The 24,845-nt window shown below is 45.1% G+C and overlaps 1 protein-coding gene across 9 annotated transcripts in view; it reads left to right on the forward strand.

Annotated features, from left to right (window-relative positions):
* The first annotated feature begins 6,452 nt into the window (after positions 1-6,452).
* PRR5L (proline rich 5 like) overlaps positions 6,453-24,845 on the forward strand; it is a 76,884-nt gene continuing 58,491 nt past the window's right edge. For 3 of the 9 annotated variants that reach the window (XM_081544675.1, XM_081544678.1, XM_081544676.1), the window contains exons 1-2: positions 6,453-6,638; positions 7,482-7,690. The gene's annotated coding sequence lies outside the window, so the exon portion shown is untranslated. Of the gene's footprint in view, positions 6,715-7,481; positions 7,691-16,439; positions 16,558-24,845 lie in introns of those variants that run through there. The other 6 variants (XM_081544677.1, XM_081544673.1, XM_081544674.1 and 3 more) reach the window with 4 other exon arrangements.

Consider the following 24,845-nt stretch of genomic DNA (forward strand, 5'->3'; position numbering starts at 1 on the left):
TCTTCTCCATCCATACTCTCCAAGGCCTCACACCTAGTCCCTTGGTTTTCAGTACCGTCTATATACACTGAGAGGTCTCATATTTCTCTCTCTAACCCTCAATGCCATCTCATATATTCCAGTGTCTGTTTGACATCTCTGCTTGGCTCTCACTTTAGGCATTTCAAACATAACATGGCTAAAGCAGAACTACTAATTCGCTTTCTAATCTCACCCTCCATCCCATCCTTCCCATCCCAGTAGATGGTATCACTCTCCACCCCATTGCTCTAACAAAGAGTGGAAGCATATCCCATGATGTTTGTCATTTCTTCATACATCCATCAGAAAGTCTCATCATCTCTAATGTTTTACAAACGTTATTGCTTCAAACCTAATCCAAGCTTCATCACCTCTTTGGTTTACTGCAGTCACCTCCTTAAAGGGACTGCCAGCCCCTCACTCCTGCTACTTTTCTGGTTTATCCACCATGTATTAGCCAGAGGGATCTTTCTAACACAGAAATCAGATCACATCACATCTTACCTTCTAAAACCTCCCAATAACTTTCCACTGTGACCCAACTCTTACCATGACTTATCAGGTCCCATATGATCTGACCTTGATCTGTTTCTTGGAGCTGTTTGCTGGGCTTCAACTACCCTGCCCTTCTTTTTAATCCCTGCAATTTGCCAGACTTCTTCTTGACTCAAGGCATCTACACTGGCCATTTCTTCCTTTGGAACATTCTTGTGTTCCTCTGTCTGCCTCTTGTCATCATTTTTTCAGCCTTTTTTTTTTTTTTTTTTGGCCACACCATGTAACACGTGGGATCTGAGTTCCCTGACCAGGGACCAAACCTACTCCCCCAGTAGAGGAAGCATGGGTTCTTAACCACTGGGGCATCAGAGAAGTTTAAATCTCAACTCCAAAGCTACCTTCTCTGAGAGACCATGTCTGATAATCATAGATTAAGCATTTCTCTTCTTCCCTCTAATTCACCCTAATGCCTCATTTGATCCTCATCATAGCACAGATCAATACCTGAAATTACATGAAGTCACCTTTATGTGTTCGTTTCCATGTTTATTGTTTTCTGTTCCTTGACAGTAGATGTTCTGTCTTTCTTGTTTGTTGTGGCCTTCCCAGTATCTGACAACAATAAGTGATGGATCAATATTTGTCCACCAACTGATTGACTGGGAATTGTGGGAAGGAATAATTGAAATCTGGATTATCCAGGGAAAATTTGTGTAGGATTGCTAAAGTTCTTTTCACTTTTAAGATTGGCTCATTCAAGTTATTCTCAAAATACCTTCAGAATTACATACCAGCCCCTTGAGAATCCCTGGTGGGTCACATAGTAAAAGAATCTGCCTGCAATGCAGGAGACACGGGTTTGATCCCTGGATTGAGAAGATCCCCTGGAGGAGGAAATGGCAACTCACTCCAGTATTCTTGCTTGGAGAATCCCATGGACAGAGGAGACTGGTGGGCTACAGTCCATGGGGTCACAAAGAGTCAAACAGGATTCAGCGACTAACACTTTCACTTTCACCCTTTAGAATGAAGGAGAGGCACTTCCCAATACTAACGGACAAAAATAATTGGAAAAAACACAACATAACAGAAACAGCCCATTGCTATCAAGAAAAGAATGAAAAGATAAAGACAATTTTTTTGTGTCATCCAAAACATCCAAAATTCTTTCAATACACAGACTTTAAGTTTCTCAGTATTACTGTGGAAGTTAAAAAGAGAACAGAAAGCGGGCAAGATTTCTCATTTGTGTGCTAAGTCCTCCTGCTGTAACAAAGGTCACTGATTTAACACCCCGGTGTTAGATCAGATGCTGAGCTTATTTTTCAAATGATCCTGTTTTTATGGATGGTGCAGTGCTGTGGATATATGTATACTGAGGGCTTACGCAAGTTCTATATCTAGATTGGTATTTATCATGAGTAACTACATTAACTCATTTTATGACCTGAGCTCTAAGGACCTGAAAAACTGTGTTCTGATACTGCCTATGCCTGGGCACCTACCTGTGCTCCTCACAAGCTCTGTACCTGGCATTAGCAAAAGATTTTGGAATTTATGGGCTTCTAATTTTCTATCTATAAAGAGGAGAAAACTTATGGAAGGACATGATCATGATCTTTCTCTTCATTGGAAGACTTCTATGGTATGTTATGAGACCTTGAGGTGTTATGGAAGGATGTCTGATTGGAGATCAGACCTTAAACACTTAAATTCAACAGACATTTATTTTATTCCTATTGTGAATTGAAGCAATTTAATTATTATCTAGAGATGAAAGCACTTAATCAGATAAGAGGGAGTACAGTATAGAACAGGAGCCCTGAATTGGCATTGCCTGCCCTGTCTTTTCTTGCTTGTGTATAATTTTAGACAGTCACCTAACCCTTCTTGAACTTGGCCTGATTAGGCTTTGGGGGCTGGGTTGGGGTAGAATGAGTGATGAAGTTGGGAGGGGCAGGCATTGTCATGGGAACAGAGGAAAGCAGAAACAACAGGCTTCCCGAAGAGCAGAACTGGATGGTGGCTTTGATCCCATGGCAACCCTAGCGAAGGCCTCAACTCCTCAACTACTCCCGTCCTGATGCTCACTCACCTCCATATCGACCCCATCACTTCCTCTCCCTCAGCAGCATTCAAATTCTGCAATTCCAAGCAAAGTTTTGTTTAGAAATGGGTTCTCTTGCTGGGAGAAAAATGGTTTGAACTTTAGCATAAATTCTGCTGACTCAGACCTCTGGCCCCTCTGACAGTATGCCAGCATCCCTTTTCTAGCTGCATCCGGGTGCCAGAGAAGTGGGTGAAGCAGGCCGGGAATAAGAGAAGCAGAGAGTAGGGAGTGGCTGGGATTGTACAAAGTGGAAAGTGCATGCCCTGCTTAACAGAGGAGAAGGACCATGGCACCAGCTAATTGTGACTGTGTAGACCTCCACCATGGACAATGCCAGGTTGTCCAGAGTTTTCAAGGCAAGCTGAAAATCCATATTTTTCATAAAGTTTTCTGATTTTTACATATTGGCAAGTGATTTAAAAAGTGTTGACACCACGGGGTTCAAACAGTATATATCTAACATATATCTAGTTAGTCGACAGCCAGCCAATCTGCAGTGACCAGAGACTCGAGTTCAGATAAAGTCATGACATTTCAGCTTTTGTTCTGGATACTAGCTACATGTCTGTGTGTGTGTGTGTGTGTGTGTGTGTTTACATTCTTGAAATGGAAACTGATTCACTCAGTATACCTTTTGAGGCCAGAGTTTCTCAGAGAAGTTTGTCACAGAGTTTGACTACTTTTGGGTCAGGGCTCACTAAGGTTGCCTAAGGCCTATCCTTTCAGCAGGAAACTTGACTGGACCAACTTCCACTTCAGAAGCTGTGGCCATGGTAAACTGTGTACCTGATTATATCTAATAAAGAATGAGAATTTTCTCCTCCATAAATGAATGTTTAAATAGAATAATCTGTATTAGTTTCTCCTAACAAAATTCTATTTCTTAATAAGAAAAGGCAATGTTCCATTGACATGTAGGTAGAATTTTGGTGAAAATGTGAATGGTAACAAGTATAATATATCGGTATCAATGGGCCTTAAAGCAAAGCTCTCATTTGCACCAAAATGTTGGCTCCTTCTAATTTCTAGAAACTTCTGTTTACAAAATTAGCAACTTCTTAGGGTTGAAGACTCTAACCTCTTTAAACCTTCCTTCCAATCCTTGAATACTCTTTTATGGCATCCACATCATGCTGGCATCACCTGTATTGTGAATGTTTTTCTTTACCAGGGAGTGTGCTTCTTTTGGAGGGAGCCTCTTTTATTCTTGGAGAGGCCCAGTAATTAAGTTTTTTCTTACTGCACAGAGCCCAACCCACCACAGGCAACCAGTACAGTATATATTTGCTAGATGAAATCTGTTCACGAATTCTTTCATATGCTATTTACTAAATAGTAGAAAATATGCCAGGCACTCTTCTAGGATTTTGGATAATATCAGTGAACAGAACAAATCCAGGTTCTTGAAGAGCTGATGTTCTGGTCTGGAAACAGGAGGTGATGGGAGAGATAATTTGTTGTTGTTCAGTCGCTAAGTATGTCTGACTCTGCAACCCCATGGACTGCATGCAGCACGCCAGGCTTCCATATACTTCACCATCTCCCAGAGTTTGCTCAGACTCATGTCTATTGAGGTGATGATGCCATCCAACCACCTCATCTCTAAATTTTTTAAAAAAAATGAGTCACATAAAATGTTACATCATAATAGATGGAAAAAGAAAAAGGAGAGATGAATGAGGGGGATTGGGAAGGAAGACTGAGTTACAATTTTAAATAGACTGAATAGGGAAGGCCTCATTGAACAAAGACTCCCTTTCCAGTTCCCAGACCTGCAGAATAATAACAGTAATAATAATAGTGTCTGTTGAATCTCAGCAGAGATTCTAAGCACTTTCTCTGTATGAATTCGTTAAATCATAACGAAGCCTGAGATAGCTACTACTTTTATCCTCATTTGCATAGGTGTACACTGAAGCATAGTGGTTAAATAACTTGGCTACTATTCTGCAACTAGTCAGAGAGGGTGGCTAACTACCCTTAACCTCTGGTTCAAGGCTTTTTCAACTGCTCAACATGACTGCTTTTTTTTTAAATTCTTTACTGGAGTATAGTTGATTTACAATGTTGTGTTAGTTTCAAGTATACAGCAAAGTGAATCAGTTATGTATAAACATATATCCACTCTTTTTTAGATTCTTTCCTCATATAGGCCATTATAGAGCATTAAGTAGAATTCCTTGTGGTATACAGTAGGTCCTTATTAGTAATCTATTTTTTTTTTGGCTTCTCTATCCTACTGACTTTGATTGCTAGTTCATTAAAAAAAAATTTAATATATATATTTTATTGTACTTACAATGTTTCAGATGCACAGCAAGGTGATTCAGTAATACATATACACATATATTATTTTTCAGATTATTTTCCATTATAGGTTATTACATGATATTGGGCTATAGTTCCCTGTGCTATACAGTATATCTTTGTTGCTTGTTGTGTATCTATTTTTTTAAAATTAGAAACCTAGCATTCTATTCATATTAAGTCAAACGAGTGGAATCAAAATTGTCATAAATTTTTTAGCTAAGCAAAAATTCATGTTTTCTAAAATACATATATTATACATACTATATGTATACAAAAGCTTTTCTACTGTACTTGATAAAGGCTTGAGAAAGAACATCCAAAAAAAAAACAGAAGAGATGGAGAAATTGGAAAACATAAACTAAATGAAATGGGAGCACTGAATATGAAATAGAAAAAGTCAATGTAACTTTGACTGCATTTCCCAGGTCCCCTTATTGACCACTGCCCTCTCAAGCGTTCTGATCCCAGGCACGTGCTTTGTCCAGTCTCTTTGATTGTCTGTGATTCCCGGAATGAGATTTAAAGTCTCTTCATCATGCTGAAGTTTGCTGAGAACACTTTAGCTTTATCTGATATTTCTGGACAAGGGGAGCACCCCGAGCTTCATGAAACCCCCTTTGGGCACATTCTGACCAGCAACCCTTTCATAAGGTCACAGTGCTCAAAATAAACACGAATTTTTTTCTCAGTTTTGACATAAAAAGACATCTTTTTTTCAGCAAATGTCACTGTGGTTTCAAAGCCTAAGTGTGATGTGCAAACGAGCCCATTTGTAAAGTATTTCCTGCTCAGCCATAGGGTGAAATTATGCAAGCCAGTGAGTCCTGAGAACAGCTGCATCAAATTCTTAACACCTGCAAAAGAAAAAAACAGTTTTGAAAATAGTTTCTCATTGTTTTTAATTTGGGGATCCGTCGGCTTTCTGTTGTTTCAAACTCTGAAGGATCCTCCAATTCACTAAACGTTCAGTTGGAAAGAGAAGTGAGAAACTTAAAAAAGTTTACCAAATCTACGGTAGAGACTTCACTGGAATTACATTTCCATTAATGCACTTAACTTCTGGAATCGGCCTGAGGATTGTCCCTTCAAGCAATGACAGAAGTCCCAGGCTCCAGTCCTCCACTGAGCCCTAGAATCACCCCCTTGGCATCCTCGTAGAGTTTCTTTTAGTGGGGTGGGTGTGGGAGGGTCTCCTCTTGGTGAGGGAAGCGCAGCGCCAAGCTCCCTTGACCTGTTGCATCCTCCCCAGCTTTTCAAGCGTTGCATTTCCTGAAATTGTTGAACTGAATCGAAGTGCAGGCGACCCCTTCCCCCGGCGCCCCCCTCCCTAGGCGGGTGAGAGTTGCTGCTGGGGAGGAGCAATGGGATGGGGCGAGGTGGGGAGGAGCAGTGGGATGGGGTGAGGTGGGGTGGGGTGCGGGCTGCTGGAGAGAAACTACAGCGATGAGCACAGGACAGGAAAAGTGGGAGGAGGAGGAGCGGGGGGCGGTGGGAGGAGGAGGGGGAGGTCGTAAGATGAGCGAGGAGGGAAACGTGTCACCAGCTCGGGTCCAGGAGCTCCGCCGCCACCGCGATTGTGGACTCGCGCCGGAGAGCACTTGAGGCTGGACAGGACCCCGCGGAGCCAGGAGAGGAGGGAGGAAAGGGAGCTGGGCACCGGGCGGTGGCGAGAGCCATCCAGGTCGCTCATTGCTCGCGGTGAGAAAACTTTCTCGGGAAGACCGGAAACTTTTCCCCGGGCGCGCAGAGTCTGGGGCGGAGGCGAGCTGCTGGGGTGCGTTGACTGGAGGTGACTCGGGAGGGGCTGGAGCCTTGGGCTCAGCAGTGGCAAGGGATTGAGAACACAGTCGTCGGGCACACCGGGCACAATCCGGCGGGGCTCGCGGAGGGGGCTTGGGGAAAGCGTTGCATCTGGGGGCCGCCGGGTGGGGGCCCTCGCGTGGTTAAGGGTCCTCGGATCCGACGCTGCAGGCGGGCACAGAGGACGGGGCTCGCGACCACCGTAGGGAGCCGGGGAGGGGAGGAACGTTCCCTGCGTCGGTGGCTTAGGGTGGGCGAGGGACGCCGCCGATCCTAGGACCCAGGCTGTGCCTGGAGACCGAAAAAGAAAGTTTGCTTGTCGGTCTCTCTCGTTCTCCTCTTTGGCCCCTCTGAGGTGCAAATCTCAAGAGCTGCCCCTACTCGGGCGCGAGCGATTCGGCGCCCCGAAACACCCCATCTTTTCCTACTATTCCCCCTTCTTTTCGGAGAGAGGCTTGGGAGGGGAGGCCAGAGAAGGGAGCCGCTTTGTCCCGAGCGCCGCTGGAAGTGCGCGCTCTGCAGACTGGGGCGGGCCGGGGAGCATCCAGCGGAGACCTCGGCCGGGCGGGCGGCCGGCCCTCCTTGCCAGCCGCATCCCCTTTCCGCTACAACTTTCCCGCCCGCCCTCGTTTTGGGGAGGCTTTACCCTGTGCGCCTACTGTGCGCGCACGCAGAGCTCATTGCGAGCACAGGGGGGCGCTCTGGAATCTTCACTCCTGCCTCTCCACTCTTTGGTTCCAGCCTTCTCCCCCTTTTCCTAGGGGCGGCCGCCCAGGATCAGACCAGGTTCGGAACTTGCAAACCGTGCTTCAGGAATCGGCTCTGGGGTGCCTCCCTGGTTGGCAGTAGGGTTTTCCCCTGTTCTACCTAGCTTCTGCCTTGGGTCACACGCCACCGCCTCTTCCCCCGCGGTGCCGGGAGCCCGCGTTTTGTTGGTCAGCAGTAAGGCGGTGAGTATTTATAGACACCACTGTAGTCCTGCGGTATGCAAGGTTTCAATTACTGAGATGCGCCCCACAGGACGGAAGGCTCACGCGAGGTGGCTCAGAGGCACATTTGCTCCGGAGACACAGTTGGAAAAAGTTCTGGGCTGGAATCTCCAGACATTCCTGCCGGGTAGAGTTCTAGACCTATTGCCCACATGATGCGTGCAGATCCAAACGACCCATTGCAAAGGACCAAAGCTGTCAAGGACACCAACTCCAAATTGTCTCCATCTTCTGCTCCCCCCACTTCCCCACCAAAACGTGCTTGCTGATCAAACCTCAGAGGTGGCCTTTTTATTTCCCTGTAGTGATCCTGACCACTGTGGGTGCAGTCATGACATTTCATTGGCCTGCATGCTGCAAAATGTTATGGAACTGTGCTCTAGTAAATTGCTGGGCGGGGGCTGGAGGGTGGGGCGGAGAGGTGTGCGGGAGGCGCTGTAACTGACAACAGAAACAGCACCTGTATCAGAAGGCGAGATGGCACAGGAACTAATTTAGCCACATATTAAATTTAGTCTCTTGTGAGTTTCCTAGCAGGACTGAGAAAAGTGCAACACTCCTCTCTGTGGAACCTGGCTGGTGGGTCTTCTCTGGTTGTATTGAGCCCAGGAATCTGACCAAGAGTGCTGTTCAGTGTTTTTGTAGAACGTAGCAGATAAGGGAAACGATGCTTGGTTAATCCACAAAGTTGTCTTTGGTTTTATTCAACCCCAACCATCATCCTTTCAGTATTCCATTGACGATTGTTACAGCCAGAACCGTTAGTAGTGTAAAAAAGAAAGGTATTAGAAATAAGATTGTTTGACCCGGTTATTTCTCGAGGGCTTAGTTTAAACAAGCTTATTTCTCAATGAGGAGACTTAATTTCTTTCAGATCCAGAGGGTCATGGTTGTGTTTTTATTTCAAATGGGTGAGATTTCAACAATGGTCTGTGTTTGAACATTTCAAAAATGTTGCCTTTATTTTATAAAGGTGGAGGGGGACAGACACCTCTTGAAGTCTTACTATATCAAATTTTGCACTAAGAAACTTTGATATATAATCTGCACCAAAAACAGTGAGGAGATAAGTAGTATTTCCACATGACATAGATAAGTCCACTGAGGCTTAGACGACTTTGTCCAAAGTCAAGTAACAGGCAAGAGTCAGTTTTGACTCTTCCCTACTAGATCTATTTCTTTTGCTACTATAATCACACATAATGGCCTGCCTCTGAGAATACTGCCCCTCTGCTTGACTGTTAAGCTACAGTGCCTTTATTCAGAACTCCTCCACCTGTAGATGGCAGGAAGGAAGAAATTAACACATCACCCTGTCTGAGGCTTGCTACTCTAGGAGATACTTGGGAGATTAAATGGCCTTTTTAGTTTGTTTTCTCACCACCCCCCATCACTGATGCATAGAAGAATCTGGCATCCAGACTGGTTATTTTGAGACATTAGTCTAACATCTTGGTCAGGCGACTTTCCAAATAAAGTCGTGTTCCTTGCCCTAACACCTTGCCTCTTGGATTCACTGACCTCTGTGCAGCAAGCAGAGCGAGCCTGGATTCAGTAACAGGCCCACACACCCTGGAATGGAGCTGAGAATGGGTTCCAGATCTGTTACTCCAGCCTTGACGTGCCAGCCTGCTCTGAAGATGTCTTTCCTTTCAGGGCTTCTGTTGTTGATAAGATCATTTTATAGTTGATTAACTGGTGGCTTTTCTTTTTTCTTTCTTTTTAATATCATACAGTGGCTCAATCACTGGGAAAAAAAATCCTCATCTTATCTTTAAAAACCATCACACTGGTATTTGAAAATTTCATTCTGGGGATCCAGACCTAATGTCATAAGCTTCACTTTGTTTATTAACAATGTACGTGCAATATTTCGACCATTCATCTGTAGAAAATTGAAATCAATAAGGACTTTGTGGATTTCTTAATGAGTTCTCTATCCTGCGGAATTTGTAGGTGTCCATGTGAATAGTCTCCTGTGGTCATTCCTTTTGTACTGCCCTTGTACATGTAGAATACACAGAAACTTGAATTGTAGCCTTTTTCATTTTCACCTTTTTTTTTTTTGCAGAGGTGTATTGATACAGAATTGATGTAAAAAATACAGTGTGAGTCCTTTGGAAAGATCTCTACTGTGTTGTGTTCATTATTTAAAGTTTCTTCCCTAGAGTTGCCTCTATATATGCAAAATGTAAATTCTTGCTAAAAGCAATGCTTATAGAAAGTATCATTTGTTAACCGTTTATTATAAATTAATATTTCAGTGGCTGAGTGTTGGGAATAAAATATTTTGAGTTTTGTACAGGCTATGAGTTTAATAATTTGGGAACAGAGACAGTGGTACCCTAATGAGCAGAAGGTACTGTTTTACAAGGGAAGAGTCCCCTTTGGAGCTAAGAAGGAGGTTGAGTGATGCAAAGCAATGATGGGGCATCAGCAGTGAACTTGAGTTAATTCATGGTTTGGGCAGGGGCTGGAAATTCAAGATTCATCTTAAAACGTGTACAGTTAAAGGAGCCAACTTATTTACTGGGCAGTTACTGTGAACTAGGTACAGTCATGGTAATGTCATTTGAACCTCTCAACAATCAAGCAGGTAGATATTCTTTTCCCTATTTTAAGATGTGAAAAACGAAGGCTCAGAGAGGTTAATTACTTTCCTGATGTCACACAGCTATTAACTCAAGCCCCTTGTTCTTTCTAGTATATTCTGATACATGTCCTTGAAGGCCTCCCATGAAGAACCCAGGATCCCAAGATCTCAAGAAGGTCCTGGTTGTTCACATGGAAGTTTCTGAATCAGAGCAGTGTAGTAGCATTAAAATGAGACGACAGGGGCTGAGTGAACGTTGGAGGAACTGAAAGGACAGTCTGGGTAATTCTGAGAGTAGTTATTCCATGGAAGAAGGTGAGAGGCCCAGAAGGTACTGTGACTATAAGAATTACTGGTGCTGGTCTGGCAAGGGCTGGCTGTTGCCCTGGTGGGCAGGACCTGGTGATCAGCCTGTCCAACAGGTGCTCAAACGGGAGAATGGGGGAGGAAGTACTGCCACCTCTCTTGGCCTGGCTTCTGCTGTGAAGAAGCCTCGTTAGAAGCTCCAGGTTATAGCCAGTTTAAATTAGGGAGCCCCAGACTTGTTTCCATTTTAATTGGACTTGGCTCTTTGAGGTAACAGTCACCCAGTCTCTCTCTCTTTAAATATTCTTTTCTTATGCTTTGCCAGTTTATGGCCTTTGTAGATCAATCCTTGGATTCCATTTAGAGGAGAGAGAGAGAAAGAGAGAGAGAAAAAAAAATAGTAAAGGTTAGTGATTACCTAAATTGGATTAACTTCTGTCTAGCAGCTCTTTAAAGAAATACTGGTTGCTCTTTAATTACTGTCAACTAGGAATTTAAACGGTCTATTAAATATAAACTGACTTTTTTTTTCCCCCATTTTTTTCCCCCCAGTTCCAACTCCTAACATATTCTGGTGATTTGGGGGCTTTTTAAATATTCTTCAAATGTGTGGAGGACATTCTCTGTCTCCTCCCTTTTAAAAATATTCCATTTCTGTAGCAGGATAATAAATGATATTATTATAAACTGGCTTCGTTACGAAGCAGAGGCTAGCAGCCCAGTTTAGCTGGCTCTGTGCTAAGATTGGAGAGCAAGTCAGTTAGCTGAGTTCTTTGTCAGAAATGTGAGGACACCTCTGTGAGGTTTTGGGGATGGAGTAGGGCTTGCTCATTTTTCTCTGTAGTTCAAGGTTAGGTTTAAAATGAAAATCAACCACCTTTACTCTGTAAGCTTTCAGTCAAAAATATGAGTGTTCTTTATGGAGGCGAGTGGTGTGTATGCTTTGAGGCTAGGTCTAGAGTGAGGTGAGGTCTTCCCTGGTGGCTCAGCAGTAAAGAATCCGCCTGCAATGCAGGAGCCACAGGAGATGCAGGTTCGATCCTTGGGTTGGGAAGATCCCCTGGAGGAGGAAATGGCAACCCACTCCAGTATTCTTGCCTGGAAAATCCCCATGGGCAGAGGAGCCTAGCTGGTTACGGTCCATAGGGTCGCAAAGAGTTGGACATGACTGAAGTGACTGAGCACGCACAGATGCACTAGGGCGAGGTGAATGAGCCGTCAACGGCGTGGCCCTGAGAGAGATGCCTCACTCGCCTCACCCTCTTCCTAGCCCTGTTGTGCTTATGGGTGGACCCTCCAGAGGGTCCTGGAGGCCATGGGACTCACCCTAAGATCCCTCTCCCTCTTGACCTTGGCCGCTGGAAAAACCAGGTCAACATCTACCCCTTACCAATGCCCAAACAGCCTCTCATAATTATTTGTATGATTTATTTTGCATATAATCATAGGCTCCAAAAAACCTGTACTTACCTCTAATTCTAAGTACACCTCACCTTAAGTTTGGGGGGTAAAAATGAGATTTCTCTCACGTTCTCATCAGTGCTCTGGTTTCGCTTTAGCTGGCCACCACACACCAGCAACACCTCCAGTATCTTGCTTCTCTCCTCATTTGTTACAGAACTTTCTTCAACTTTGCTGGCTCTTCTGGACACAGGCCGAGTTCTGTGTTTTGTTGAAGGCATCTGTGACAACGGTTGTTTCTAGCAAATACTAGGATTAAGGAACCACTTGGGACTGCCTTGGCCATTCAGGAACTAGAGTATATGTCCATTTAGCTGAGCCTGGGAGAATACGTGACGGAATTTGTTTTCCTCTTCTTCCCCAGGACTGGAGGCAAAAATCCAGCAAGGACTCTGATGTGTGTCTGTATTATTGTGAAATAAGCTGCCTCAAACCCTGTTACAACCTGCTTGTGACCTCAGCTGTGTAAATCCTCCGTGTAAAGCCTTTTACGCTTGTCGTTGAATTCTAAATACTCCTCTGGAACAGGTTCAGCATTATTCCCCAGGTGTCGTTGGGGGAGACCATGTTAGCTGCCGCCATCATTTTGGAGAAGTCTGCTACTTGCTGGCCACTGGAGCCCACCACTGTGGCAGCTGTGTGGCCACTTTCATTGTAAAATATCTGCAGCAAAAGTGGTGGGTGAACATGGTTATCCCATGCAGTGTTCTGAGATCATTTAAAAAAAATCTCAGCCAGCAGGATAATCGATTCCTTTCAGGCTTCAGAAAAGTCCCCAAGACACCCCCAAAGGTCAGTATCAACTTTGCAGATGAAAGAGTTGTACAAAGAGGCCATATGTTGGTCATGGCTGGCATCTTGGAGATAGTGCAGGACAGGGATTTGAGATCTGGACTGATCTGGATTTGAGATCAGAGATTGCCGTGGGCAAGCTGTCTGACCCAAGGTCAATTGCTCACTGTTGCTGTCCACAAAATAATGCGATTGGTCTCCTGCGAAGGTTCCTTCCTATGCTAAAATTCCGACATGGCCAAGGAAGCCTGGTCTAGGGCTGTGCTTCTCCAGGTATATGCATATCACCCAGAGATCTTGTTAAACCACAGAATCTGATTCACTGGGTGTGCGTTGGGGCCTGAATGTCTAACAAGCTCCCGAGTGATGCTGATTCTGCTGATTCTCAGGTCTTGAGTTAAGTAGCCAGGCACTAGAGTCTGAGCAGGGTCTCAACCTTGTCCATATTGACACTTGGGGCTGGATAGTTCTTTGTCGTAGGAAGCTGTCCTGTGTGCTATAGAATGTTTAACAGCATCCTTGACCTCAATCTGCTAGATGCTTGTGGTACCCTTCATACCTCCCCACAGTGTAGCAGCCAAAAAGACCTTCAGACATTGCTGAATGTCTCCCTCTGGAGGAGATGGGGGCAAGATCACCCTTGGTTGAGAACATTAGTTTTTGCTAGACCGATGTTGTCAAGGCTGGCTGTACATCAGGATAGCCTGGAGTTCTTTTCTTTGAAATTCTGCAAAAGTACTCGTCCCAGGCTTGAGTCCTGGTGCTATTGCCCTTTCATAACTGTGGGACCGGAGACAAGTCTGGCCTCTGAACCAGAAACTCTTTACTTCTGAAATAGGGGTCATAATGATGCCTACTTCTGAGAGTTGTTGGGGAGATCAGATGAGGTGACGTGAAAATGAGCTTTAGAAACTAGTCATCCCTTGGTATCAGTAGGAAACTTGTGCAGGAGGTCTCTCTTCCCTGGACTGAAATCCAAGGATACTTAAGTCTTTACACCAGGTCCTCTGTATCCGAGGGCTCAGAACCCACAGATCCCTAAGGCTGACTATATAAAGTGCTGTGCAGGTGTCACTGATGAGCGGTATACCACAGGCCTCTGAAGTTTTATTTTACTGCTTCGATTATTTTTCCCAGGACAGGATTCATCTTCCTACAGGCCTCCCCAAGTGACCATCACCCTCTTTCCTTGTTATTCCTCTGGCCCTGGCAGTTAGGAACTATACTTGTTTTTCTGTAGTCACTCTTTAAGGCAAGGGGCCTCAGACTGGCAGCCCAGGGGCCAGACTTTGGCATCAGAAATGTCCTGTTTGGTTTGAGTCCTATTTTGAAAAAAGAAAAAAAAGATTATTTGCTCCAGTATTTAAAAATTGGGAGATCTGACATGTAAACTCGGGCTTCCAGCTCTTCTTTAAGAAACAGAAAGAAGACCGAGGGTTCTCTTTAGTCTGCTGTGGTCCCCACCTGGCCCTGTAAGCATGGGTGTGTTCTCTGCCTTAGACCACCATGGGCATTGAGTCGTTTGCCATCAGAGCTTTAGGCCTTCCTGTGATTTTCTTTAATCGTGACCAAATTACTGTTCCCTTTTCTCTTTTCTTTATTATTGGTAGGACCACATCTGGCTCTTCTCCGCACTCTGGATAGTGGGTGTTTACTGATATTTATTAAACTTAATATTTTGTCCCATCCTTGCCAGATTTTGAAAGGGTACCCGTTGAGCTTTGCTTATGAAAGCTTGTTTTTTTCTTCCCCACATTTCCTTCCCACTGTCCAGCGCCCACAGTCTTTAGAGAAACAGACAAGAAAAAGGAAAGCATGTATTTTTCGGTTGACCTTTCATTAGCTTTGCTTTGTAACTGGAGAAGGCGATTTAATCTTTCTGCCTCGACTTGTCTTAACCGTCCATCTTCAATCACAGCCCTTGGTGTAATAGTGCATTGATAGCATTACTTTTGAGTATTTCCTGTGAGCCCCTGAGCCCCCTGGGGGCAGATACTCCATTCTTCCTTGTCCCGAATGGTTTTTTCCTACTCAATTCCTGGCACACAGCAGACCTTCTAACATGTGTTGTTACATGAACTTGAATCGAACTCATGACCTCCCTGAAATGATCAGATCCCAAGAGCCCCTTCAGGCTCCTGACTCTCTGCAGAGCTCTGTGCATTTGGCCCCATGACATGGGAGAAAAGCCCTTTCCCTTCGTCTCCTTTTCTTATGAGAAAGCACTCCATCTTGTTGCTGCAACGAGAGAGTGAAGCTAATTTTTAATAAATCACACATGTTATTCTAGAGCGCATTTCCCCACACTGAAAACTCTTGCTGGCTGCCAGACAGTAGCTTCTGACCGCTCTGTCAACCCTCAGGGTTTTATGTATGTTCCATGTCAGCAGTGTAATTGCTGACATCATGCATGGTCAGTCTCTACGACCACTGGTGTCTAGACTTTTCAGTTTATCATCTGGGAGGCACTGCAGAATCACTCTGGATGGCATTTATGGGCCACACCCAAACAATTTGCACTCCAGGAAACTTGATACTTAAAGTGGAGCTTCCAGAGGAGTAAATAAGAGGTGTGGTTATTCCCCACAGTTTTGTTTGACTTGTATCACAGGAGGGGATTTTTCTGATGATTACATCGTGGTTTGCAGGCCTGGGTGATGATGATGCTGGAATGAAGTAATTATTTCTAGATGGATCGGGATTGTCAGTGCTCTGAGTTCTGGGGACATTTTGCCAAACTTGTGTAGCAGAGAGAAACAGGCGCTTGCATCCTGTTTGTGCCAATATTTACTCGTGCATAAATTCGGACTCCCAGACTCTTCCGTCTGCGTCTGACTTCCAGCAGAGGACTGAGAAAGTTGCCTCGTTCTTCCTGTTGAACTTTTTCCATAGTCCAAACTTTACTCCTAACATTTTCTTGTTTGTGAGAATGTCTGTCTCCCGCTGGTTAGAATGTCTGTCTCCCGCTGGTTTTTGTCTCCTACAAGTTGCAAAGGTGAGTCTTAATCCAAATAAGTGTGTCATGTCCTGCATCCAGTGCCTTCCTCTGCTGGGCTTGTAGGTTCCACTGACCAGCAGGCAGAACCAGGACTTCTTGCCCACCTGGCCTAGGTTCAGTGATGCTAAGGTGGACCCCAGTTCAAGCAGAAAGAAGGGTATTTTTCTGGTCCCTTGTGTATGCTTGGCTCAAATAGTGAAGAATCTGCCTGCAATGCAGGAGACCCAGGTTCGATCCCTGGGTCAGGAAGATCCCTTGGAGAAGGGAATGGCTACCCACTCCAGTATTCTTGCCTGGAGAATCCTATGGACAAAGAAGCCTGGCTGGCTGTGATCCATGGGGTTGCAAAGAGTGGGACATGACTAACCAACTAACACTTTCACTTTCAGAAATGGAAAGGTTGTTCCACTTGCTGGCTTGGAAGTCCACATTTCACCCCAATATTCAACCTTATTTCCTGGGCATCTTTTATGTGTGGAGCTCTGTGCTCGTAGCAGGATACAACAGTGAGCGAGTCCAGCCAGCTCTCACACGTCTTTAAAGAACTTACGTGCTTTCAGGGCCACTTAGACTGTGAACAAGTAAACAAGCACAATGACTTCAGCTCTCTTGAAGGGACTATGAAGAAACAAAACCTCCTTCCTGTAAGGGACAGAGCACACGGGCTGCCTGAACCGGGTAAGAAGCTGTTGGCAATGGTTGAGAAGGGAAGTATGGGAGGTGGTCATGTGGCAGACCTGTGGTTAAAACCGAGGGTTGAGGGTTCAGGTCGTGGAATCAGGTGGGATTTGACTTTTGGTCCCACTTAACTAGTCTTCTGACTTTGGGCAAGTTAATTCCCAGGCTTCAGTTTCTTCCTCTGCAAAATGAAAATAACAAAAACTACCTCATTGGCTTAGGACGGAAATGGACTGAGATGATAGTTGCTTACAGAGGCTCAGCATTTCCCCACCATCTGGGCCAGCCTCTGATGATGGTTAGTATATTCTTACCAGCACCAACAGGAGGAAAATGGTCATGGGAAGCAATTGATCTGGAAAATGGTCCCACTGTTCTTAAAAACATACGGGTGCCAGGTAGTTCAGATCTGGTTTCCCAGGTTGGCTTAGCGGGCTCTGTTTGCTATGTGTTTCTTTTAGTGAATTCTCAGGGGCTGCTGACTGGCCCTGTTTGAAGAGTGTATCTGGGTGTGTATGTAATGTGGAGGGGAGGGGAGGGTGCTTGTGGCTCCACTGAGGAATCAATGATGGAGTAAGGGTGAGATAAGAGAGAGAGCGGGTTAGTTAAGAGGCTGACCAATTAGATGATATGGCAAGTGGGAGATGACAGAAGGCTGAGGGCTGGTTCTGCATTTGCACTGTGTCAGGGTCTAATCCCCCTCCTGGACCGTCAAAGGTGCCTAGTTATGTGGGCCTCACAGGGTACGGGTTGAATACATGGCTGGCAATGCTAAGAGGTTACCATGGCCATCAGCAAGTCCATGGCCACCAGCAAGTCTCTTACTTAACTGAGGAATCAATAGATCTTAGGAAGGGAAGTTACTTATCCAAGGCCACAGTGGCTGGGTAGTGCTGGCTTACATTATATTCTGATTAGGCTCTGGTAAAAAGTGTGAGAAGGCTGGTGGTCGTAGTTATGATGGGATAAAATAAAGATCACAAACCCATATGCATGCTAAGTTGCTTTAGTCGAGTCTGACTTTGTGACTCTATGGACTATAACCCACCAGGCTCCTTTGTCCATGGGATGGTCCAGGCGAGAATACTGGAGTGGGTTGCCATTTCCTATTCCAGGGGATCTTCCTGACTGACCCATGGATCTCCTGCAGCCCCTGTATTGGCAGGCAGATTCTTTACTACTGCCCCAGCTGGGAAGGGTTATGTGAGGCCCCTAAAGTGTTAGTCCACCTGGTGAATTAGTTGCCAATTCTTACACATTGAGTGATTTAAACATTTTAATAAGTCTGGATTTGGGGCTTCTCTTGAAAACTTCAGATCTGGGACAGCTGGGCTTTTATCCTATGATGGCAAAATCCAGATTGGATTGGGCAGTGGACGCCTCCTTTAACCTGGGTTGTTTCTGTCCACTCTTTGGGATGTTTCAGGCTCAGCCCTTTGGGATGGTTTGTGATACATGATGCGAAGATGGAAAGAAATTGGTTCTCCCTTTCATCTTTTCTTACCAGGGTTTATTTTCTGGCCCCATGTATCCCTCCACAAGGCAGCTATTTGACTTTTGAGAAGGGGAGGGAAGTGGGGGGGGGGTCACTTGTTTTTACTTATTTATTTGAAAAAGTAATACATTTTCATGTTTCAAAATTTAAAAAGTACATAAGGGTTTATAGAGAAAGTGCTCCCCACTGGGTTCCTGCCACCCAGCTTCCTTCCTGGGGAAAACCAGGGTTTCCAGTTTCTGGTTTGTCTTTTCAGAAATACTTTATGCTCACTTAGTGAAATATGCGAATACACTTTTTCATCTTTTTTATGTAGATGGAGCCTAACATACACATGATTCTATGTTTAGCCTTTTAACACGCTTCATTCATAGAGTCCCCTGGAGAGCACCCCAGTCAGTGCATGAAGTTTCTTGACCCTTCTTTCTTAGATCCCAGCATATGGGACACCATAGTTGACAGAGCCAGTCCTCAGTGCTGAGCATTTAGGGTCTTCCCGACCCATGGCTGTTATAAAGAAGGCTGTAGAAAACCTCTGGTTTTAGAAGCCACTCGACATGCCCAGAGTAACATCCCTGGAAGTAGTGTTGCTGTGTCCGAGGATACAACAACCTTTGTCATTTTGTGTGTGTTAGTCGTTCGACAGTCATATGTGACTGTTTGTGACCCCATGGACTGTATCCTGCCAGGCTCCTCTGTCCATGGGATTCTCCAGGCAAGAATACTGGAGTAGGTTGCCATTTCCTTCTCCAGAGGATCTTCCCAACCCAGGGATCGAACCCTGGTCTGCCGCATTGCAGCCAGATTCTTTACCATCTGAGCCACCAGGTTGTAGATCTTGTCAAATTTCCCTCCATGGCACTTGCCCCAGACTGCGCTCCGTCAAGCCCTACACCTTGACTGCATGTCATCTTTGGGAACCTATGGAGGCTTCGTGGAGAACAATGTTCTATAAAAATTTAATACTAGCTCCAATTAGGGGGTCTCCTACTATGGGTGAGGCCATGATCTAGGCTGCCTCATTTAATGCTAACAACGTTGAGATAAATATTACGTTCATTTGACAGATGAGGAAACAGAGACTCAGAGAGGTTGAGTCATTTATCCAGGTCACCCAGCTAATACATTGTAGAGGCTGGATTTGAACCCAGGCTTGTCGGATTTCAGTACTAGGGTGTTTTCATACAGTAAAGCCATGTGTAATTTGAGGTATCGGAATCCTCAGCTGACACTTGTTTATAGCTTCTGTGTCTCCCAGCAAGACTATCACTCTCTGGCTGGTTCATTTGCTCATTCATCAAATATCTGTGGAATTCTTGCATTATACTACACTCTGGGGAGGGACTTGAGAACAGAGTAGACATAGTCCCTGCCCTTATGGACTTCATGGACACAATAAGAAATATTTCTGCAGTGATTTATTGTGGGGTCCACAGCCTCTAGGATCTAATGCCTGATGATTTAAGGTGGATCTGATGTAATAATAATAGAAATAAAGTGCACAAGAAATGTAATGAACTTGAATCACCTCCAAAACATCCCTTGCCCCCATCCACGGAAAAACTGTCTTCCACGAAACTGGTCCCCAGTGAGGAGGGTGCTCTGTGGGGTGGTGTGATCTGATCGGGGAGGCAGGGGGAGAAGGAGTAGGACCTCTCTGAGCAAGTGAAGTTTAGATGATAAAGGATGTGCAGGTTTGAGCCTGGATAAGTGAGCAGGAACTATTTCACACAGAGGGCACAGCACATGCAAAGGTCCTGGGGCAGGAGAGAGCAGGTAGTATTAGAGGAAATGAAGGAAAGCTGGTGTGTAGTGTGAAGGGAGGTGAGAACGTGAGGATGAGGTTTGGGGATATATTCTAAGACCTGTGGGGAGCCTCTGAAAGCGTTGAAGCAACAGCTCTGTGAGCATTGCAGGCACTGGGGTGTTGGGTTCTTGTTCGAAGCAGCACCTCCATTTCTTTCTCTGTAAGATGGGGAAGATGATACCACACGGGGCTTTCAAACATTTTTTTTTTAATATATTTATTTTTAATTGAAGGATAATTGCTTTACAATATTGTGTTGCTTTGTGCCATACGTCATCATGAATCAGCCATAGGTATACATATGTCCCCTCTCTCTGGAACCTCCCTCCCACCTTCACCTCTTCCTACCCCTTTTGGTTGTCACAGAGCCCCAGTTTGAGTTCCCTGAGTCATACAGCAAATTCTCATTGGCTATCTATTTTACATATGGTGGTGTATATATTTCAATACTACTTTCTCCATTCATTCCACCCTCTCCTTCCCTCCTCCATATCCACAAGTCTGTTCTCTATGTCTGAGTCTCCATTACTGCCCTGTAAACAGGTTCATTGGTACCATCTTTCTAGATTCCATATATATGTGTTAGTATATGTTATTTGTTTTTCTCTTTCTGACTTTCTCTGCATAATGGGCTCTAGGTTCATCCACCTCATTAGAACTGACTCAAATGCATTTGTTTTTATGGCTGAGTAATATTCCACTGTATAAATGTACCACAGCTTCTTTATCCGTTCATCTGTCAGTGGACATCTACGTTGTTTCTATGTCCCAGCTATTGTAAATAGTGCTACAGTGAACATTGGGCTACAATGAACATGTGTCTTTTTCAGGGGCTTTCTAACATTTTGATAGTAGGAAATACTGTCATATTTACTCTCAGTAAATGTGTAATATGCACGTTTCCCCCAAATGGGTGCACTCTGATATTTTCTATTCTAATCTATATCATGAAGTTTTGGGTCAAGCCCCCCTGAAATCATTTTAGAGGCACCAAGATAATGCATGTCAAGTGCCTGTCCATTCGCCCTCAGTGAATATGCCATTATTTTCCGCTGTCATCATTATCAAGATTGCTCTGGCCATAGGTAAGAGAATGGATGGGTGGAGTTGAATGACGGTATCTAAATCCTGAGGCTGTGGAAGGTCATTGGCTCTTCATCTCTGTGTTTGTGTCCCAGGGGAGGAGCTCCACGCTGGGCTTCCCGCCTTCAGGGGCACTGGGTGGGGGTGAGGGGGCCCCATCAGATGGGCTGTCTGTCTGGTTTCCCTGGGGACTCGTTTCTCCTGTTTTCTGTTTTCTGGGCGGCCACATCAGACTGAGTACCCAGTGTTATTTGACTTCTTTGTCATTTACCCTCAGAATGGCTTTTTCCTGGAAGCCTCAGAATCATTATAAGCCACGCACTTCTTTATTTTAAGTTTTGCCATGATCCTACTTCCCTTTTCAGAGCCGAGGGTTGGACAATAGAATTCATTTGCATTTTCCACTAGGTATACCACCTTCTGCCCACTGGCCCAGCCCGTAGGCTGTGCCCCCTCCCCGTAGGCTGCGCCCCCTCCCTGTGCCCTGGCCCTAGAAGCCGGGAGGAGAAGGCAAGACACCACATTCTTCTCCAAGATACACATTATGGATCCCGAGTTTCCAAAAAAACCCCATGCAATGAGCCTGGGGGAGAGCAAGGCCAGTGATAGCACCCAGTAGCCCTCTAACTGCCTCATGCTTATGCTTCACAGCTTTCCAGATAACTGAAAAGCACCCAAAACTTAACTAGTTAAATCATTCTAGATGCATATTTTCCTAGGTGTTAGCCTCATTGGTCCTTCACAAGCGGACATCTACTAAAACACCATGGTTTCTGTAACTCAGAGACTTTAGGCAAAGAAGGTTTTGTGATGGTGACAGTGATGATGGTGGTGGTGGCAGGGGTGGTTGTAGCTGAATTGTGTCCCCCTAGAATTCGTATTTTGAGATCCAGCCCCTAGTACCTTAGAATGTGATTGTATTGGGTTGGCCAAAACGTTCATGTGGATTTTTCTGTAACATCTTACGGGAAAAAAATGAACAAGCCTTTTTGGCCAACGTAACATTTTAAGATAGGGACTTTGAAGAGGTGCCTGAGTTAAAATGAGCTCATTAGAGTGGACCCTCATGCAATATGACTAGTGTCCTTATAAGAAGATGAAGTTTGGACAGAGAGACACCGAGGATGCAGATGCACGTAGGAAAGTCCCCGCGAGGACACAGGGTGGCCATCTGCAAGGCAGGGAGAGAGGCCTCGGGAGAGAACCACCTTGCTGACACCTTGATCGTGAACTTGTAGCTCCTGAACCGTGAGAAAATAAATGTCTGTTGCTTGAACCCACCCTGTCTGTGGTATCTGGTTATAGCAGACTGAGCAGGCTAATACGGCAGCACTGGTGGTGGTGGCGGTAATGAAAATAAGCAATAGGTAGCAGATATCAAGCACTTGCTGCATACCAAGGCTGTTTTAAGCCTTCCTTGAATCATCTCATCCAGCCCCCCCATCACTACCACCACCAATCCTAAGGCACCTGCCTCGGTTGGAAGTGGTGACACGGAGCCTGGCTCTGGCCCCTTTTGTCTGAACCTCCCGGGCACGTGCAGTGGCACCTGCGTAATTCCAGGAACCATGCCAGACACCTCGTAGATCATCTTACTCGTCAGCACCACAACTCTGCAGGCTCCCATGTTTTCAATGTAGACCCTGCAGGGCAGGGTGGGCCAGGGACGCCGTGAGTATATTCATTTGTGGTGGCTGCAGTAACAAATGCCCACAACCTTGGTTTGCTTTAAGCAACAGGCGTGGGGACTTCCCTGGCTGGTCTAGTGATTAAGACTTCGACTTCCAGTTTGGGGGAGAATGGATACGTGTATATGTATGGCTGAGTCCCTTTGCCATTCCCGTGAAACTATTACAACACTGTTAACTGGCTATACCCCAGTACAAAACAAACAAGTTTTAAAAAATTAACACATAGCATTTTAAAAAAGACTTAGTCTTCCAATGCAGGGTATGCAGGTTTGATCCCTGGTCTGGGAGCTAAGATCCCACATCTTAAGCCAAAAAACCAAAACATGAAACAGAAGCAATATTGTAACACATTCAATAAAGACTTTAAAAATGGTCCACATCAAAAAAAAAGTCTTTAAAAAAAAAAACTAGCAATGTATTTTTTCACAGTTCTAGAGTCAGAAGTCCAGAATCAATGTTATCATGGCATCAAACGCCCTCCAGAGACTCTAGGGGTGAATCTCATTTTCTTTTTCATAGCACACCAACTTCTAGCTGCATCGGGAGAATCTATTTCTTTCCCCTTTCAGCTTCCTCGGGTGGCTGCCAACATTCCTTTGCTTGTGGCTGTATCTCTCCTGTCTCTTCCTCCGTCTTCGCATCTTCTCTGTGTGTATCTGTGTCTCCTCCGTCTCCAATCTCCTACAGCCCTCTTATCAGGATACGTGTAATTGTATTTATGGGTCCATCTGGATAATCCAGGCTAAGCTACTTCTCTCTAGATCCTTGACTTAATTACATCTTTTGCCACCAGAGGCAATGGTCTCAGGTTCTGAGGACTAAGAAGTGACTCTATCTTTGGGGGCCAGTTTTTCTGCCTCCTACAGTCAGTGAGTGGCAGAATGAGCGTTGATGCCAGGGTTTGCCTAATTCGAAAGCCTCGAGTGACCACTCATCCTTGAGAACTACAGTCATTCCTGTTAGTTTTCATGGTATGTTAACTGTTCCATTTGGGCTTCCCAGGTGGCACAGTGGTAAAGACTCTGCTTGCAGTGCAGAAGATGCAGGAGACATGGGTTCGATCCCTGGCTGGGGAAGATCCCCTAGTGCAGGAAATGGCAATGTGCTCCAGTATTCTTGCCTGGGAAATTCCATGGACAGAAGAGCTTGGGCTATAGTCCATAGGGTCGCAAAGAGTCGGATGCGACTGAGCGCCTGAACAGCAATCATTCCATTTAGGGGGTACCATAGTTGATTAACCTGCCCCCTGTGGGTGGATATTTTGGTAGTTTCCAATTTTTCATTACTGCAAAGAACTGGCATATCTGCCAGTCTTCAGGACCATGTGACCATTTCTGTAGGGTACATTCTTAGAAGTGGAACTGCTGGGCCAAAGGGCCAGTAATTCTTAGCTTGCTTCACTCTATGACCAACCCCCACCCCACTTCCACCCAGAAACCGTGCTGCAGGAAAGGAGTTGAAAGGCACGATGCCTCAATAAATAACATCCTGAGTTACCCAAGGCCCTAATGCTCTGTGACCACCATGGGGGCTCAGAGACCTGGCCTGGTCCCAAGTGGAGTATTTTCCAGATGTTTGTGAGGTCGCCATAAGCCAGAGGAAGTGTTGCTATGTTCCCACTGCTGTCATTGCCTAGAGATTTAGAAATAACAAGTTATTTATTTAACAAGCACTTACGAAGCATTTGCCTTTTGCCACGCACTGTTCCATCTAAGTGCTTTACAAATATACTCATTTTATCCTCCTTCAACCCTGAGGTTGTCGTGCTAGCTAGCTAGCTCATCTCGTGCAGGAGGCAACTGAGCCTCAGAGAGATCAAGAGACTTGCCAAGGTGGCACAGATAGTAAGGGGTGGGGTGTCTAACTAAAGCAGTGCAAGCTTTCGCCTTTTGTTTTTTTCTCCTTGTGCTCCCGTTGCCCACGTCAAATGTGGTCTTGGTGTTCCTTATGTCTGTTTATCCATCTCTGAGGCGTGAGGTTTAAATTTTAATATGAAATTCTGTGACTAGATGTTCCTGCCTAACTTGGTAGCTTCAGTTGTGATTTTCCTGGCCAGGTCTGGTCTCCCAGCAAAGTGAGAATGGGCTGTAGGAAGAGGCCAGTCATCAGTAGTGATCTGCCTCTTAATAGCTGTGTGACTTCTGGCAGGTTACTTAACTTCTCTGATCTTCAGATGGGGTTTGGTGACAGGTTTGTCATCATGTCGGGCAGG

The sequence above is a fragment of the Giraffa tippelskirchi genome, chromosome 11 (assembly GCF_054371585.1).
Source record: "Giraffa tippelskirchi isolate mGirTip1 chromosome 11, T2T-mGirTip1v1.2.pri, whole genome shotgun sequence".
Taxonomy (NCBI): domain Eukaryota; kingdom Metazoa; phylum Chordata; class Mammalia; order Artiodactyla; family Giraffidae; genus Giraffa; species Giraffa tippelskirchi.